Raw genomic sequence first — 15,782 nt, 5'->3', positions numbered from 1 at the left:
TTTGTATGTTGACTAAGGCGCATTTTTCTATTCCAAACTCCATCCTGATGTCCCCAGATACAATCCTTACAGTCTGGATTAGGGTATCTATTACCTTGATGCTCTTACCATACAGCTTGATGTCGTCCATGAACATCAGATGGTTGATTCTGTTGCCTCTTTTCTTGAGTTGGTACCCGGCATCCATCTTCTGTAGTACTTTTGTCATGGGAATCATGGCTACTACGAAGAGTAGTGGGGACAGTGAGTCGCCCTGGAAGATCCCTCTCCTGATATTAACCTCTGCTAGTCTTATTCCAGAGCTTGTAAGTATTGTATTCCAGTTGCGCATTGTATTTTTGAGGAAGCTGATGGTATTTTCCTCTGCCCCATATATTTTCAGGCATTCTATTAGCCATGTGTGTGGTATCATGTCGAAGGCTTTCTTATAGTCTATCCATGCCATGCTTAGGTTGGTTTTCCTTCTCCTACTGTTCTTCATTACCATTTTGTCTATCAGGAGCTGGTCTTTTGTGCCCCTACACTTCCTTCTGCAGCCTTTCTGTTGGTGGGGGATGTGTTTGTCTCCTCTAGGTAGTTGTATAGCCTTTCACTGATGATACCTGTTAGTAACTTCCATATTATTGGTAGGCAGGTGATAGGCCTGTAGTTACTGGCTATATTTCCCCTTACTCTTGTCTTTTTGTACTAAGGATGTTCTTCCTGTGGTCATCCATTTGGGTGCTTGGTGATTTGAGATACAATGCTGGAGTTGTTCTGCTATTCGTGGGTGTAGGGCCTTGAAGTTTTTGAGCCAGTATCCATGGACTTCATCGGGACCTGGGGCTTTCCAGTTTGGCATTTTCTTTAGTTGGTGTCTGACTGTCTGTCGTGATCTCTGTGAATCTTTGTTTTATTCTCCCTGTTTCTTCTTCCTTGACTTCCTGGAGCCATGTTGCATGTTTGTTGTGTGATACCGGATTGCTCCATATGTTTTCCCAGAGTCTCTTACTTGGTTCGGCTTCAGGAATTTCTGGGTGGTTGTCTTCCCCTCTTAGTAGGCTGTATAGTCTTTTCTGGTTGGTTCCGAATAGTTTGTTCTGTTGGTATCCCTTATTCCTGTTCATGTACCGTTGGATCTTATGTGCTTTGGCCTTCAGCCTCTCTTTACATCTTCTATTGTGTTGTTTAATCCCCTCTCTTGTACTTTGTATTTCTCGTTGAGTTCCTCCCTTGTTTTCTTGCTTCTTCGCCTTTTTTCTGCCATCTCTTTCAGTTTACTCAAGTCAGATCTCATCACCATGATTTGCTTTTCCAGGCGCCTTTTCCAAGGAGGTTGCTGTTTTGGTTGCTGTTGGGTTGGTTGTGCTGGTGGTGTTGGTGTTTGAATTCCCATCAGTTCTGCTACTAATCTTGCTCCTGCATATGTCAAGTTATTTGTTTCTGTGATACTGGTGGTCTGTATTATGCCCAGTATTTCATTGACCTCACTTGTTTTCTCCGTTAATTTCTTGGTGTTGTAGGCTTTCATGGAGGGGATCTTTGTTCTCTCTGTATCTGGCTCCATCCATTGTCTAATCTTTTCTACCCATTCCGTCCTCTCTGTTACTTCGTCGGTGTTTCTTCGTGTGTCGTTGTTTGATACCTCATCCTCCCTGTCGTCTTCTGTGTCATCGTCTCTCAGTTCGTCTTCGTGTAATTCGTTGTCGTGTGACATTTCCCTTTAAAGTTCTTCTCTTTCTGTTGGGGAGAGCCAGTTCTTTTTCTTTATGTTCCTTGCTTGGTCTGCCAGCCTCTGCTCTGTTTGGGGGGTGTTATTCCTCTCATTCCAGATGTTGACCAATCTTCTTCTATATCCTCTCTCCGTCGGGTTGCTTCTGATGTAGCATCTCCATATTTCCTTATTTTCTTCTCTTGTCCATTTCTTCCTTTTTGCCTCTGTAGCTCCAATCTCAGGCTGTTGATTATTGTCGTTGTGGTGATCAGTTGCTGGATGACGACCTCCAAGTACCTGACCGTCTTCCCCTTCAATTGGGTTGAATACCTGGTTGCCGGACGAAGCTCCTCTGTTGCCAGAGGTTCCATTTACGTCGTTGTCGTTTAATCCTTCATTTCTTTCCATTATTATTATTATTATTATTATTATCATTATTATTATTATTATTATTATTTCAGCAGATAAACCCTATTCACATGCAGCAATCACACAGGGACCATTGACTCGAAATTCAAGCTTCCAAAGAATGACGGTTTCAACCTCCCACCGCAGACCCCACACTGCAGCAGTAACTGTTCATGATACAGAGTCACTATACCAGTGGACCAGCATATTATTTGCTTAAACAATGAAAGAAAGATTATATTAAGCCAACACATCGCCCTACATCGGATTTTCAAATGATGAAATCAGAGTTTGAAGTTGATTTAATTACGTGTTCTTATAAAGTTAGATAATCAGGAGAGCAGTGAGTTTTCCATTAAAATTTGAAGTCCATGTGTGAACGGGTTTTGAATGATCAGGTTGAAGTAATGTAACAGTATATAAAATAAATTTAATCTGTGACTCATAGAAGATCAAGTGTACTTCGTTTGCGAGTTTGATGGTAAGTTTTGGACATTTCCTAAAAAATGACTTAATAATCTCTGAAAAGCCATTACCTAATGAAGTCAACGTGAAACAATCTCCTCAGATTCATTTAGCAAATTTGTCGAAATAATAGGATTAATCGGATTATCAAGAGAAACAAAGAACAATTATACTTTTCCTAATAGAGCGAAACCTTCACTATTCTTAAGGTATTATAGCATCGCAACTAAAGGCGGTATTAATTTTCTCTAGTCCTTTAAGGTCGAATTTGTAACAGCGATTGTGATGCATCTCTGGCGCCCATTCATCATAAACATGTAACTTCATACTCCTGTGATTTTCAAGTTCAGTTTTGTCCTTATTTTCATAGCAAGGTCGCATTACTCAGAAGGACTTGCATTACGCTGCCTGCAGGCTGCAACATCTCTGCGTATATATGAGTCTTTGTGCGCGCTTTCCATTTTGTTCGTGTGTTACGCTTTTCCGAGTTCCTTTGTTTATTCCTGGCGAGATTCGTGAATAATACGAGAATGCTGCCGCAAAGCGATCACTCGATTTACTACGATAGTAAATAGTAAGATGCTGAAAGCAGATTCCTTAAGAAATACTAAGGCAGTACATTCCAGATGAGAATACTAAACAATGTGATTATGGAAATTACTGCCAAGGTTATGATAGTACGGCAATTACTGCCTGTTGAACGCGTAGTGTGACTATCAATACTATGATTATGCTCGTGAATCGTGTCTATAAGTCTACATAATACGAATGTGATAGTGAATGGCATGACTGTCACCAAATATTAGACCTTGATCATGAATAGTGTGACAATGATACTGAGTGATAAAGCTGCAATGACAACGCCTTTGACAGTCATTTAGAATATTATGATAAATAGCAAATAATACGAATGATAGTATAAAAAAAAATCCAATAATTGTGAAGATAACTGTAAACACCTAGGTCTATAAAAGGTTCATTGGTACTACTGGTATAATGTCTCATTGTTAATATTACGTTTCATTCTTGAAATATGGTTGTGTGAAGTTTTTGACAGTTTATTCGTTGATTGTTTGAAGTTCTAAAAAAATAATAATAAATAAATAAATAAATAAATTTAACCTCAGAATCATATCTGGAAGACATAGTGATATCAGGTGTCTAGATAGGTCTAGAATCTAGATTAAACCGACCTTCTGACAGCACGAAAAAGTGGCCTATAAGAAATGATGTGTTGAAATGAAGACGCCTGGTATGGACTCAAGGCCTAGATTTAACCAACCTAGACGGTGAATTCGGGAAGTTTTTTTTCTTTAAAAACGGCTTAATTATCAGAGAATTATATATATATATATATATATATGTATATATATTCCTAGAGAGAGAGAGAGAGAGAGAGAGAGAGAGAGGTTGGGATGTAAACTTGCAAGAGATTGTAGACAGAAAGCGAGTGGAAGAAGGGCAGGAGACTAGCAGCGTCATCGCAATACATTCGATGAGAATCAGTAAGGTAACACCTACCGGGACCTTCGCCTCTAAGCGCTACACACACACACACACACACACACACGCTTACATGTGACTGTAAAATCATTATCACCTACCTTCAGTAGTTATCCTTCACTATTCATCACCATTAGTTACACACGCCCGTGTTTAATGTAATAATAGGAAATCGTGGGAAAGTATTTCACGGCTTTTCGTGTAGAATTAGACACCGTGAATGTCTAAGATAACATTCGCGTTCATTACTACATATTTCCCTTGTAATTCCTTTCCCGGTGGAATTTGGACAGAGGATACCACGGCTTTGAGCTTGGCTGATATAATCTCGTATGTATTCGTGAAAATATTATCAAATTTTCTTTAGTTCAGTTTCAGTCTTAGTATTTATAAGCTCCGTCATCCGAAAATGGAATTACACACACACGAGAGAGAGAGAGAGAGACGAGGAGAGAGAGAGAGAGAGAGAGAGAGAGAGAGAGAGAGAAGAGGAACAACTGGAAACAGTACATACAGTTAGGCCTACCTCTGGAAAAGATACTTGATGGATGATAAGGTCTTACGGAGGTTTGATGTTGAAAAATCAAGTGAAACTGAATGAAATACATAAATTTAGAGAGAGAGAGAGAGAGAGAGTAGGAGGAGGCGGAATGACTTGAAACGGTAAATACAGATAGGCCTACCTCTGGAAAAGATACTTGATGGATGACAAGGACATACGGGGCATTGATGCTAAAAGTATCAGGTGAAGCTAAATGAAATACATAAATTTGGAGAGAGAGAGAGAGAGAGAGATTATACATACAGTTAGGCCTACTACTGGAAAAGTTAATTGATGACAAGGACTTATGGAAGGACTAAAGTGGATAGTATCAAGTGAAGCCGAATGAAATACACAAAATTGGTGAGAGAGAGAGAGAGAGAGAGAGAGAGAGAGAGAGAGAGAGAGAGAGAGAGAGAGAGACGGCAATGGATTACATTAGAACGTAGCATTAACAGAAAATGAAGATATCAGATTGTACAAAAACAGTAAAAATGAAAATCCGATTAGCCGTTCAAGAATTGTCTTTTCTGATCAGTTACAGATATCTTACAAGGAAATCCCGAATGAGTTTAAAAGTAACGATTTACCCTGATTAGTAAGCTACACAATAATAGTATTAGATGAAGCAATCCTTGTGTCGGTGCGGGCCTTTGCTTTACGGCAGCCTGAAAGAATACCGTATTTTATAGCCGTTCAGTATCAACAAATGCACGGACATATGTTAGTTAAAATCTCAACATTTCAGATTCACCGAGATTGTCAACAACGAGGTTAAATTGCTATGATTCGTGCATCTTCATCGTAATTCCCTGGAAGACATTAAAACATCAAATGCATAGGTGATTCAAGGTCACCCGAGCTCCGTAAACGTTTCAGAGTATCATGGGCGAGAGACAATGAAGGAGGGTTGAGGGGTCTGGGTGATCTACCCTCCTCCCTCCCACACGCCCATAGCCAATCATGTCATAGTGTTTCCAACTAAGAGCTCCTTACCCTACCTAGGTACTGAAATTACCCTACTTTCAGTCAATGTACCCTACGCCTGGCCTTAAGATATAAATATTGATAAGTTTGTTGTTCATTGTTTACTTTTTAATAAAATACAAGACAAGCATCTTGAAATTGCCCTACATTTTGCTCAGATTTCGTGAGGTTACCCCCAAGTCTACAGACTCAGATTTGAGGGTGAATTACCGTATGCGTAAGGTAATTACCCCTCGGTTGGCAACACTATAAATCTAACTTCGAACTTTCGGAGCTCAAGTTGCCAGTGGGTCTTCAAAGAGTCGACTGTCAAGAAGTTTGCTTGAGTTTGTGTTCAGTGTTTTATTGTTGTGCGATTTGTTGTTACATTGTATGTAATGGTATGTGTCTGTTTGGGTTGTTGTAGGTCGTGCACTTTAGTAATTTAGTGGTTTTGTGCCGATTGACTTAATAGGGCAGCTTTTTTATCTAGAAACCTGCCGATAGGCTTCTAGATTCAGTTGAAATATGATAGGTTTAAGCAGAACCCTTACTCCCATTCCTTGTCTGTTAAAGTTTACAAGAAACTCAACATGCACCTTGTGTCAGTGTAATGACATGAAGATCATGGGTGTAATACGTTGTATATAAAAATAGTAGTTTTGTGCTTATGCTATAACACTAGAAAATTACATGTATAGTAGCCATTGTATAGGCTGGAACTTGTTAGGCTATAGTACGATATTTCAATACCAGCAAAAGAGTGTGATTTTCACTAATCAGCAATGACCACTATTGCTTTATATGACGAATTGTTTTTGGGCGGGAAAAATTCGCTACCTTCATTAGTGTGCTGAGGTCATGTTATAACTGCCTGTTGCAGGTCTTGTGTATGGACCGTATGGTTTTGGTTGAATTTGAACCACTCTTTTAATCTGTTATAAATTAATCTGATTGTAGGAAGACTTATGCTCGAGTTGATTACTTCATATAGTTTTTTTTTTTTTTTTTTTTTTTTTTTTCAAGTCGAGAACATGCATATTTTCGTGGATGACTATATTTAGGCTACTCGAGAATACTGCACTTTATTCTCCACTGGTAAATCGTGGCATCTGTAAGTGTGCACCTACGTGTAAACGCTAAAATATTAACATTCTCTAACCATATGCATAGTAAGTTAAGACAGTAATTCCTCTTCAAGTTATTATTTCCTAGCTTTACCTAGGACACGTGGGCTTTCATGAACTTGCCTTTTCGACCTCCATCTTGTCAATTAATTGAACACATGTGCTATAACTGTATTAGTTAATTGAACACATGTGCTATAACTGTATTAGTTAATTCTGCGTAGCGTTTACTTGTAAACAGGCTTCTGGTGTGTAGCTAATTATACCTCCATGTTGCTGGACTAATTTAAAGATTACGTCAGTTAGGTAACATGGGAGACCATCTTCCTCCGTTATATTCCCAGGTCGAGAGGCACGGTATGGTGGTACTAGTGATATGGTGACCAACGTACGCAGCTGTAAGTTCACCACCAATGTTAGCTGATCAATTCCAAGTTTCGAAACACGGTTCACGAAAAATAAACGAAAACATGTTAGTTTGACTCCTCTGAACCATTTTAAAGAGAGTAGCATTTTAGCTTGTGAGTGGGTTGACCTGTCCCAGTTGTTATATAAGACCATGGGAAATAGTTTGACGTGGTAAAAGGGACATAGTAGCCGTATCATAGTGTCCTGCTTTCTTGCTAAACACTGTTTGTATTGGTAGCAGTATTTAAGAGGGTATCACAAGAGAACATTTAAGGGCGCTCTTTTTAAGTAGTACCTATAACTTTTACCTTGAAAGTACCATAGGCCTATTCAGTGGTTCAAATGCTCAATAAGATATGCAATAACATTTAGATATGAAATAGCATGTATTTGATAGTCTGTTATACTTTATTGAAGTTTTTTTTCGATTATTAATTTGATTGCCATTCCATAATGAAAACTGAGCCTTTGAACAATGATTTGGCCGGTTATTTTAGTAGCTATTCAAGGCTCGACCCGTAATCACATTTCCACTATATATGGCGTAATCATTTTAGCTTATATTATCAATTGTTAACACGTATTCTAAGCATAATTATGGTTTCAACATACAGTGTTCAGATTAACTTATAGCTATATTCATTTAACACTACTTTGCGATGGTACTAAAACTAGAGTATACTCTCTCTCTCTCTCTCTCTCTCTCTCTCTCTTCGTTTTAGTATCTTGTTTGTGTATGTTGTCATATTTTTTTAACTGATAGGTAAGATGGGTGAAAGAAGAGTAAGGGCAGTAAGGTAGCTAACCATGGTAGGGAATAGTTTAGAAAGTTTAGTATTAGTAAGAGTAATGTAAAGTGTGGTTTATCCTCAATTTTATTTGGCTAAGGGTACAATTTTTCTAACTAATATTAACAAAATACAAAAATGATTTTACATTATATTAACATGGTGAATTGTACAGATTACATATTTTGAACTTTATTTCTTAATAGTATAATCATATTTAACAAAAGTTCCAATTTTCCTCAGCTCAAGTACATGTTTTTAAATGTAGCACGTTTATGCACAGTTCATGATGACAGTTAAGCAACAATAATTAGTTTAATAAACATGGAGAGGTATAATTTCAAACTAACGGAGTATGAAATAAACAGGGTGGGAAGATGAAAGGGGGAAATCTGCAAACAAACGCGGAGAAACTAGAGCAGTGGTGAATGGGAGGAATATACATAAGGAATAAACTCCCGGAACGTCAGCAGCAAATACTGTTAGCCATCAGAATGCGAACGCAGGCAGTAGAATAAACTTGTTATGGCCGTATCTCTATGTTGCATCCTTTTGTCAAGTTCAAGGCCGGGCCGAGTAAAGAGCTGAAAAGAATTTGTAGCCTCCACTGTGCTGCGGATTTGGAATTTCCTGAGGAAGAGAGAATGCCGCTTCGCCGGACTGCCAGCTCGCATTTGCATGAGGAACGTGGTTATAGCAACGCTGCTCCTTATTTTATTTTATTTATTCATTTTTGATGAGGAGGGGAGTCAGACGGGCAGAAGAACTTTAATATAGCGCAGTCAATGTATTTAAAAACGTGGGTACGTGGTCCAGAGGTACGACGTTCTTTTCATCAGTGAAAGGTCCCGGATTTGATTTTCGATTGATCCGGAAGACTTTAGCTAGGCCTAGTCGACTGCGGTGGGTAGCAACATTTTGGAGAAAGGGTATGGTACTAGCAACCTCATCCCAAGAAGACTTGCTGACAACCTGAAGGCTATCAGTACTTTCCTGAGCCACCTTCTGTAATGAGAGAGAGAGAGAGAGGGTGCCTTTGTATTTAGTCTATTTTCCCTTTTCTGTGATGCTTTGGCAAACCAAGATGGGCAAAACAGCCCTGTTTTAGAACAGTAAGTGTAATAAATTAACTAAGACTGAAAAAATTTATTTAAAAGGTATTTTGAGATTCCTTACTCGTAAGTCAGTCAAGCCAAGCCTGGATGATTGTCGGGTTTGCACACGAGACTGGAGAGAGAGATTGGATCGAGATTTTGCATTTGGTTGGAAAATGAATTGGCAGAAGGAGAATGGATCGTCTTTGGCTCAAATGATTATCGAGTGATGCCCAAATGTACCTTTTCCGTAGGGGGATAGTACCGTCAGTGTACCTCGTGCGGTGCATTGTAGGCATTACTTAATGTTCTTTGTAGCGTTCCTTCTGCCCCTAGCTGCAACCCCTTTCCTTTCTTTTACTGTACGTCCTTTCATATTCTCTTTCTTCCATCAGACTTTCCTCTCTCTCCTAACAATTGATTCTTAGTGCAACTGCGAGGTTTTCCTCCTGTTACAACTTTCAGGACTTCTATTGTCACCTTTTTTTTTTTTTTTTTAGCGCTGAATGATCTCATAGGTCCTAGTGCTTGGCCTTTGACCTAAATTCTCTATTCAATTCGAATGTACCTAAGATAAAAAAAATTCTGAATGCATGTTCTCTTCTCGTTAAATAAAGGTAATTGCTTTTCAAATTCAGGGTCTTGATGTGAAAAGTTATGAACTTTTCAAATTCATAAGAACTGTTAGGATGATGGCCAGGTGTTTGTCCGTATAGTTGGCGGTGGGCTCGATGCCAAAAATGACGTCATTTTGTAATGTGGGTAAACGTAAGAGAGAAGAGAATTCCAGACTGTGGAAGTCGTAGAGAGAAAGGTACAATTTATGAGACCATCCTATAACGCGATTTTTTTTCATTCATTAATATATCCTGCTACGTATTGGATGGTTTTGCGTTGTCTTATAGTCATCATCCAAAGATGCTATAGAGTGTACTCTATAGTATCTTTGTCATCATTCTAAAAAATATATGCGTAAAACTTAGAGAGGATTCCTCCCCAAAAAACCAAGTGTGAAGGTTAATGGGTCATAAAGAGACTGGAGTGTATAAAATAGTTTGCCACGTCTCAATGGAAGGGCTATAGACCAACTCGACTATTCCTGTAAGTATTTAACAAATAGAATTTGACCTAAATTTTCAGTATTTATTACTTTTTAGTTGTGCTATGCAACAATTGAAGCTTATAAGGATTTATTACTTTTTAGTTATGCTATGTAACCATTGAAGTTTATAAGGGCACTAAGAAAATAAATCAAACTTAATAATGGTTTGTACTAAATGCGTCTTTTTTTTTTCTTCATCTTTATTAATGAGCTATTCCGAAAAGGAGAGATATTCCCGAAATTCATGAAGCGTTGTGAGGAGAGAGAGAGAGAGGAGAAATGCTCACGAATTAATTTAGCAAGGGGGAAAGACTCGTGCCTTATGAATTGTAATTAACCTCAGAATTCTCATTAAGGCAACCGACCCCTAATTAGAAGGGGTAAAAAATTTCTCGAAATCTTGAATTAAATGGAAATTAAATTAAGAAACGAAAACACAAATTGACTCTTTGGGGGCCAGTTATAATAACTCGTGCAGTTTGCTTCCTGCAAAGGGGTTATAGGCTTTCTAGTGAGAGAGAGAGAGAGAGAGAGAGAGAGAGAGAGAGAGAATTTAAGACACCGTGAATTCCCGGCCAGACTGATATTGCTTGAGTATACTCATTTACGATTTCTTAATGGCTGGTACTGTGGAAATTTTCAGCATAGTTTTTTTTTTTTTTTTGTGGAGAATGTATGTGACTTGACATTGATGTTTATTTATGTAGCCACATTCAGAATATGAAAAGGCATATTATTGAAGGCAGTAAGTTCCTCATTGGACGAGTGGGTTGCTGACTCTATCAACCTGGTAGCCCGAGTTCGCTCCCAGCTGCTGAATCAGAGGAATTTATTTCTGGTGATTAGAAATTCATTTCTCCATATCATGTGGTTCGGATACCACAATAAGCTGTAGGTCCCTTCGCTCGGTAACCAATTGGTTCCTAGCTACGTAAAAATAAATAAATAAATCTAACTCTTCTGCCCAGCCATAGGAGAGCTGTCAATCAGTTCAGTGGTCTGGTTAAACTAAGATATATTTAACTTTGTTGAGGACATTATTATTATTATTATTATTATTATTATTATTATTATTATTATTATTATTATTATTATTTCAGAAGGAGACCCTCTCGTAGACATGTTTTATTAAAAATGACTGCTGCTTCAGCACTATTAATCTTATAAAGAGTCTCTATCTTTCTGATGACGGCTTTCTCGTTGTTGCTTAGACTGGCGAGCAACGCACCAAAGGGCATGGTAAAATTCGGTTGAGTCATTTGATTTATTATTGCTTATACATTTCTCTCTCTCTCTATCGTCTCGTCGACTGGGACGTTGGTGAATAGGGACTCAACGTCTAAGGACGCCATGGTTCCCGCACCGGGGGAGTCGCGGATCTTCTCCAAAAATTCCACCGATGAGGTGAGGCAGTACCTGGATGGGGATATAGGGGGTCAGAATTTTATTAAGGCGTTTGGCCAGAGCGTAAGTCGGGGCGGGCGTTTGGCTGATGATCGGGCGTAGGAATCATCATGGAGCGGGTATATAGGAATCCCGATATGAGACCCCCTAACATCCCAGAAGACTCCTTAAGAACCCTGCTGGATATCTGTACGAAGAGAGCCCTTTTCACCACCCACCGAGGACAGATGTACCGCCAGAAGGACGGCGTAGCGATGGGGTCCCCCTTAGGAGTCCTCTTCGCTAACTTCTACATGGGAGAAGTGGAAGAAAGGGTCTTCTCGCAACACAGATGTCCCCGCACATACGCACGCTACATCGATGACATCTTCGTGCAAGCCGACTGCGAGGATGAGGTAGAAGCCCTTCGGCAGCAGTTCCTGCAGAACAGCGCACTCAACTTCACTGTCGAGTACAGCAGCAACGATCGGCTCCCCTTCCTCGACGTCCTTGTCACGAAGACGAATCAGAAGTTGGCGACTACCGTTTACACCAAAGCTACGAACCTCGACTTGTTCTGAATGGTGATAGCGAGTGTCCTGCGCGGTTCAAGACCACCACCGTCAGGGCCTTCGTCAGGAGGGCCCTCTCGTACTGTTCGACGGTGGGCAGGACACACCTCGAACTCGACCGAGCATCCCAGATGCTAATTAACAGTGGGTACTCGAACAAACTCGTAAACCGAGAAACTCGAGCCGCCCTTGACAAGTGGTACATGACGGAGGAAGAGAGAAGGAACATTCCGCCCCCGGAGGATATCAAACTTTTCTATAAAGCCTTCATGCACCACCAATACAAGGAAGAAGAAGCAGCCATGAAGAAAATAATAGGAGGAACACGTCCGCCATGGAGGAAGGAAAGAGAGTGTCCCTCATTATTTACTACAAGAATCTGCGTACGAAAGACCTCCTGATGAAGAACAACCCCTCCCCACCGGCAGGAGACCCCCTGAAGCAGTCCAACGTCGTCTACCGATACGTATGCCCCGCCCAAGGATGCCCTGGGATTTACATCGGCATGACGACGATGCGCCTGTCAAAAAGGATTTCCTGCCACGCCCAGGAGGGCGCCATTAGGCAGCACGCCCTTGCAGTACACCGCAGAAACATCACGAGAGACGACATCGTCAGGAATATTAAGATCATCGGGAGAGCACCTGACCCACGACGTCTGCGTCTCCTAGAAGCGCTGCTCATCCTCGAGGAAAAGCCTCCCCTCAATACCACCCAAGAAGCGTTCCTGATACCGACGTGTGTGAGGAGGACCACACCCCTCTCCCCTAACGAAAGTACCAGCGCGCATGGAACGAACACCGGACATGAGAATAATACCAGGGGTGACGTCACGCAGGTAGAAGCCAATCAAGAGGCTCCCGGTGATACCCCCTACCTGAGAAGGTCTGCAAGACTCGTCAACGCCCGCCGTATGAGTCACCTTCCCGGGAACCAATAAAAACTCGACCTACCGGAGAAGTGCTCTGACCGTACTGGAGAGCTCGCAACACCACGATAAAAGGAGAAGGACTCGCCACTGGAAAGTTTACGGGCTGCTCTGTGAGCAAGAGCCCGTGCTGACACAAGGTCAGCTAAATCAAAAACAACAACAAACAACACTGGAATTCAGTCCCTCAGCAGTTATCGCTTGATAATGTCCTGTCGATCAGGAGGAAACGTCGCGTTAGAGAGAGAGAGAGAGAATTGTATAAGCAATAATAAATCAAATGACTCAACCGAATTTTACCATGCCCTTTGGTGCGTTGCTCGCCAGTCTAAGCAACAACGAGAAAGCCATCATCAGAAAGATAGAGAAGACTCTTTATAAGATTAATAGTGCTGAAGCAGCAGTCATTTTTAATAAAACATATTATTATTATTATTATTATTTTAATGTTTGTGGTTCGTATTATTATTATCGTATGTAAGAACAACCACGTAAGAATTATTATTATTAATATTTGAGAAATCAGGCAGATGAAATTTCCCAGATCTAAAAGGCCACTATTGACGCTCATTCCCCTCTATTTACCCCCTCAGAATCAACATGGAATCCCATTTAACCTCAAAATACTCTACATATCGACCTGCCTTTTCACTATTTCATATATATATATATATATATATATATAATATATATATATAGTGTATATATATATACATATACACACACACACACACACATATATATATATATATATATATATATATATATATATATATATATATAATTTTTTCACAAACTCACATGTTGGACATCGCTGATCTTGCAACGCTACACGTGTGTGTGTGTGTGTGTGTGTGTATGTATGTGCGAGTGCACTTTTATTCTTATATTACCGATATAAGCGATTACGAATTATGTGGATGCATCAAGTTTGTATTTGTACTCAACTATATATGTCAAATATTGTATAATATATTGTGTACACAAACACAATTTTTATTGTTAAAATCTATTATTACTAACATTAACATCAGTGATCTGTGTTTGTGATCTCTACAACTCAAGTGTATGAACAACTGACCGCATATAGTATTCATAATATATGCATCGTCGATAGAACGTCAGTAAATCTTAAAGTGTAACTTTTAAATTTTTTAGAATACAAGTGTAAATACAAATTAGTAACATTTTTGTATAGTTATATACATATAATATATATATATATATAAAAATATATATATATATATATATATTATATATATATCATATATACATGTATGTATCTATATCTATATCTATATATATATATATATATATATATATAATATATAATATATGGATATATGGATGATAGAGATAGATATAGATATAATGTGTGTGTATTATTTGTCTATATTTTGATGAATGAAATCACTCCAAATACAAAATGTCAATGAATTGACGAAGGTAATTTTTTCTACAATGCATTGATTGATCGATTGCAGTATTCATTGACCCAAGTCGTGTGGAATGTGCCAAATAATAAAAATAGCTAACTTACAATTCCCATGAGTATCCGGATTCTTAATACTAGTACATGTCTTGATACATTTTAATTCTTTTTATTATCTTCAATGACACATTTGTGTTCTTTTTTCTTCTTTGCTATATAATAGAGTTTAAAATAATCACGAATAATATTCATGCTTTTATTGTATACAATATACTGAACTATAGTAGATTCACATCAACCGCGCATTTGATGTCTAGGCCAGTCCTTTACGACGCTCCTGGTTGGCTGTTGATAAGCCAATCACAGGGCTGGAAATTTTCAGTCTCTCGAGAGAGTTCACATGGGTATGATCCGTGTTCCACCTCTCCTGAGGGATACGTTTTTCAGGAGAGGTGGACGATACATCCTGCCTATGTGAGCTCTCGAGAGAGACTGAGAGTTTCCAGCCCTGTAATTGGCTTATCAACAGCCAATCAGGAGTGTCGTAAGGGACTGGCTTAGACATCAAATGCACGGTTGATATGAATCTACTATAGTTCAGTATATTGTATACAATAAAACCATGAATATTATTCGTAATTATTTTAAACTCTATTATATAGCAAAGAAAAAAAAAGAACACAATTGTGTCATTAAAGATAATAAAAAGAATTAAAATGTATCAAGACATGTACTAGTATTAAGAATCCGGATACTTATGATGACGTACGCAAATTGCAAACAACATGACAGTTTCCAGGTGGCGCCATTTGAATGTGAATTTTATGAACAAACGACTTCCTAAAATAATCAAGATTCATGTGACTCATCTCGAAGTGATTAGTGCAAATAATATTCTGATTTTGAAACTGGAACACGAGGTCGTTTAGGTAAACATTCAGAATGATTGCCAACCTTATCTAAAGGGCGAAATTACGGTCTGGTTCGAATCTCCTTCATTCTGTTTCACGAATTAATGGAACACGGAAAGTCATCAAGAACGGTGAATATTTTATCTTTAATGGCACCAATCAGTTTAGTGCTCTATTTAGTTAATTGGCTAATGGGAATACTGAGATCCGAGGAGAGTATATATATATGTATATATACACACACATGCATATATGTACATATATAATATGTGTTTGTATATATGTATATATATATGTATATAGTATGTATACATGCATCATATATATATATATATATATATATTATATATATATATATATATGTAGCAAAAACACATACGTTACACCAATGTATGTTCGATGACTTAAGCAACGTTGAGTCTGGTCAGTACTTGTATGGGTGGCCACCAAGGAAGCCTGGA

The 15,782-nt window shown here is 38.8% G+C and overlaps 1 long non-coding RNA gene across 1 annotated transcript in view; it reads left to right on the top strand.

The window, feature by feature from the left end:
* Positions 1-5,858: 5,858 nt before the first annotated feature.
* The window catches only part of LOC135213823 (uncharacterized), a 23,314-nt gene continuing 13,390 nt past the window's right edge, over positions 5,859-15,782 (top strand). Inside the window, exon 1 of the long non-coding RNA XR_010314219.1 lies at positions 5,859-5,977. This is a non-coding gene — a long non-coding RNA (uncharacterized LOC135213823). The remainder of the gene's footprint in view (positions 5,978-15,782) is intronic.

Source organism: Macrobrachium nipponense, chromosome 43, assembly GCF_015104395.2.
Source record: "Macrobrachium nipponense isolate FS-2020 chromosome 43, ASM1510439v2, whole genome shotgun sequence".
Taxonomy (NCBI): Eukaryota; Metazoa; Arthropoda; class Malacostraca; order Decapoda; family Palaemonidae; genus Macrobrachium; species Macrobrachium nipponense.
Note: the sequence above shows the minus strand (reverse complement) of the source record. Positions and strands in the feature narration are given on the sequence as shown.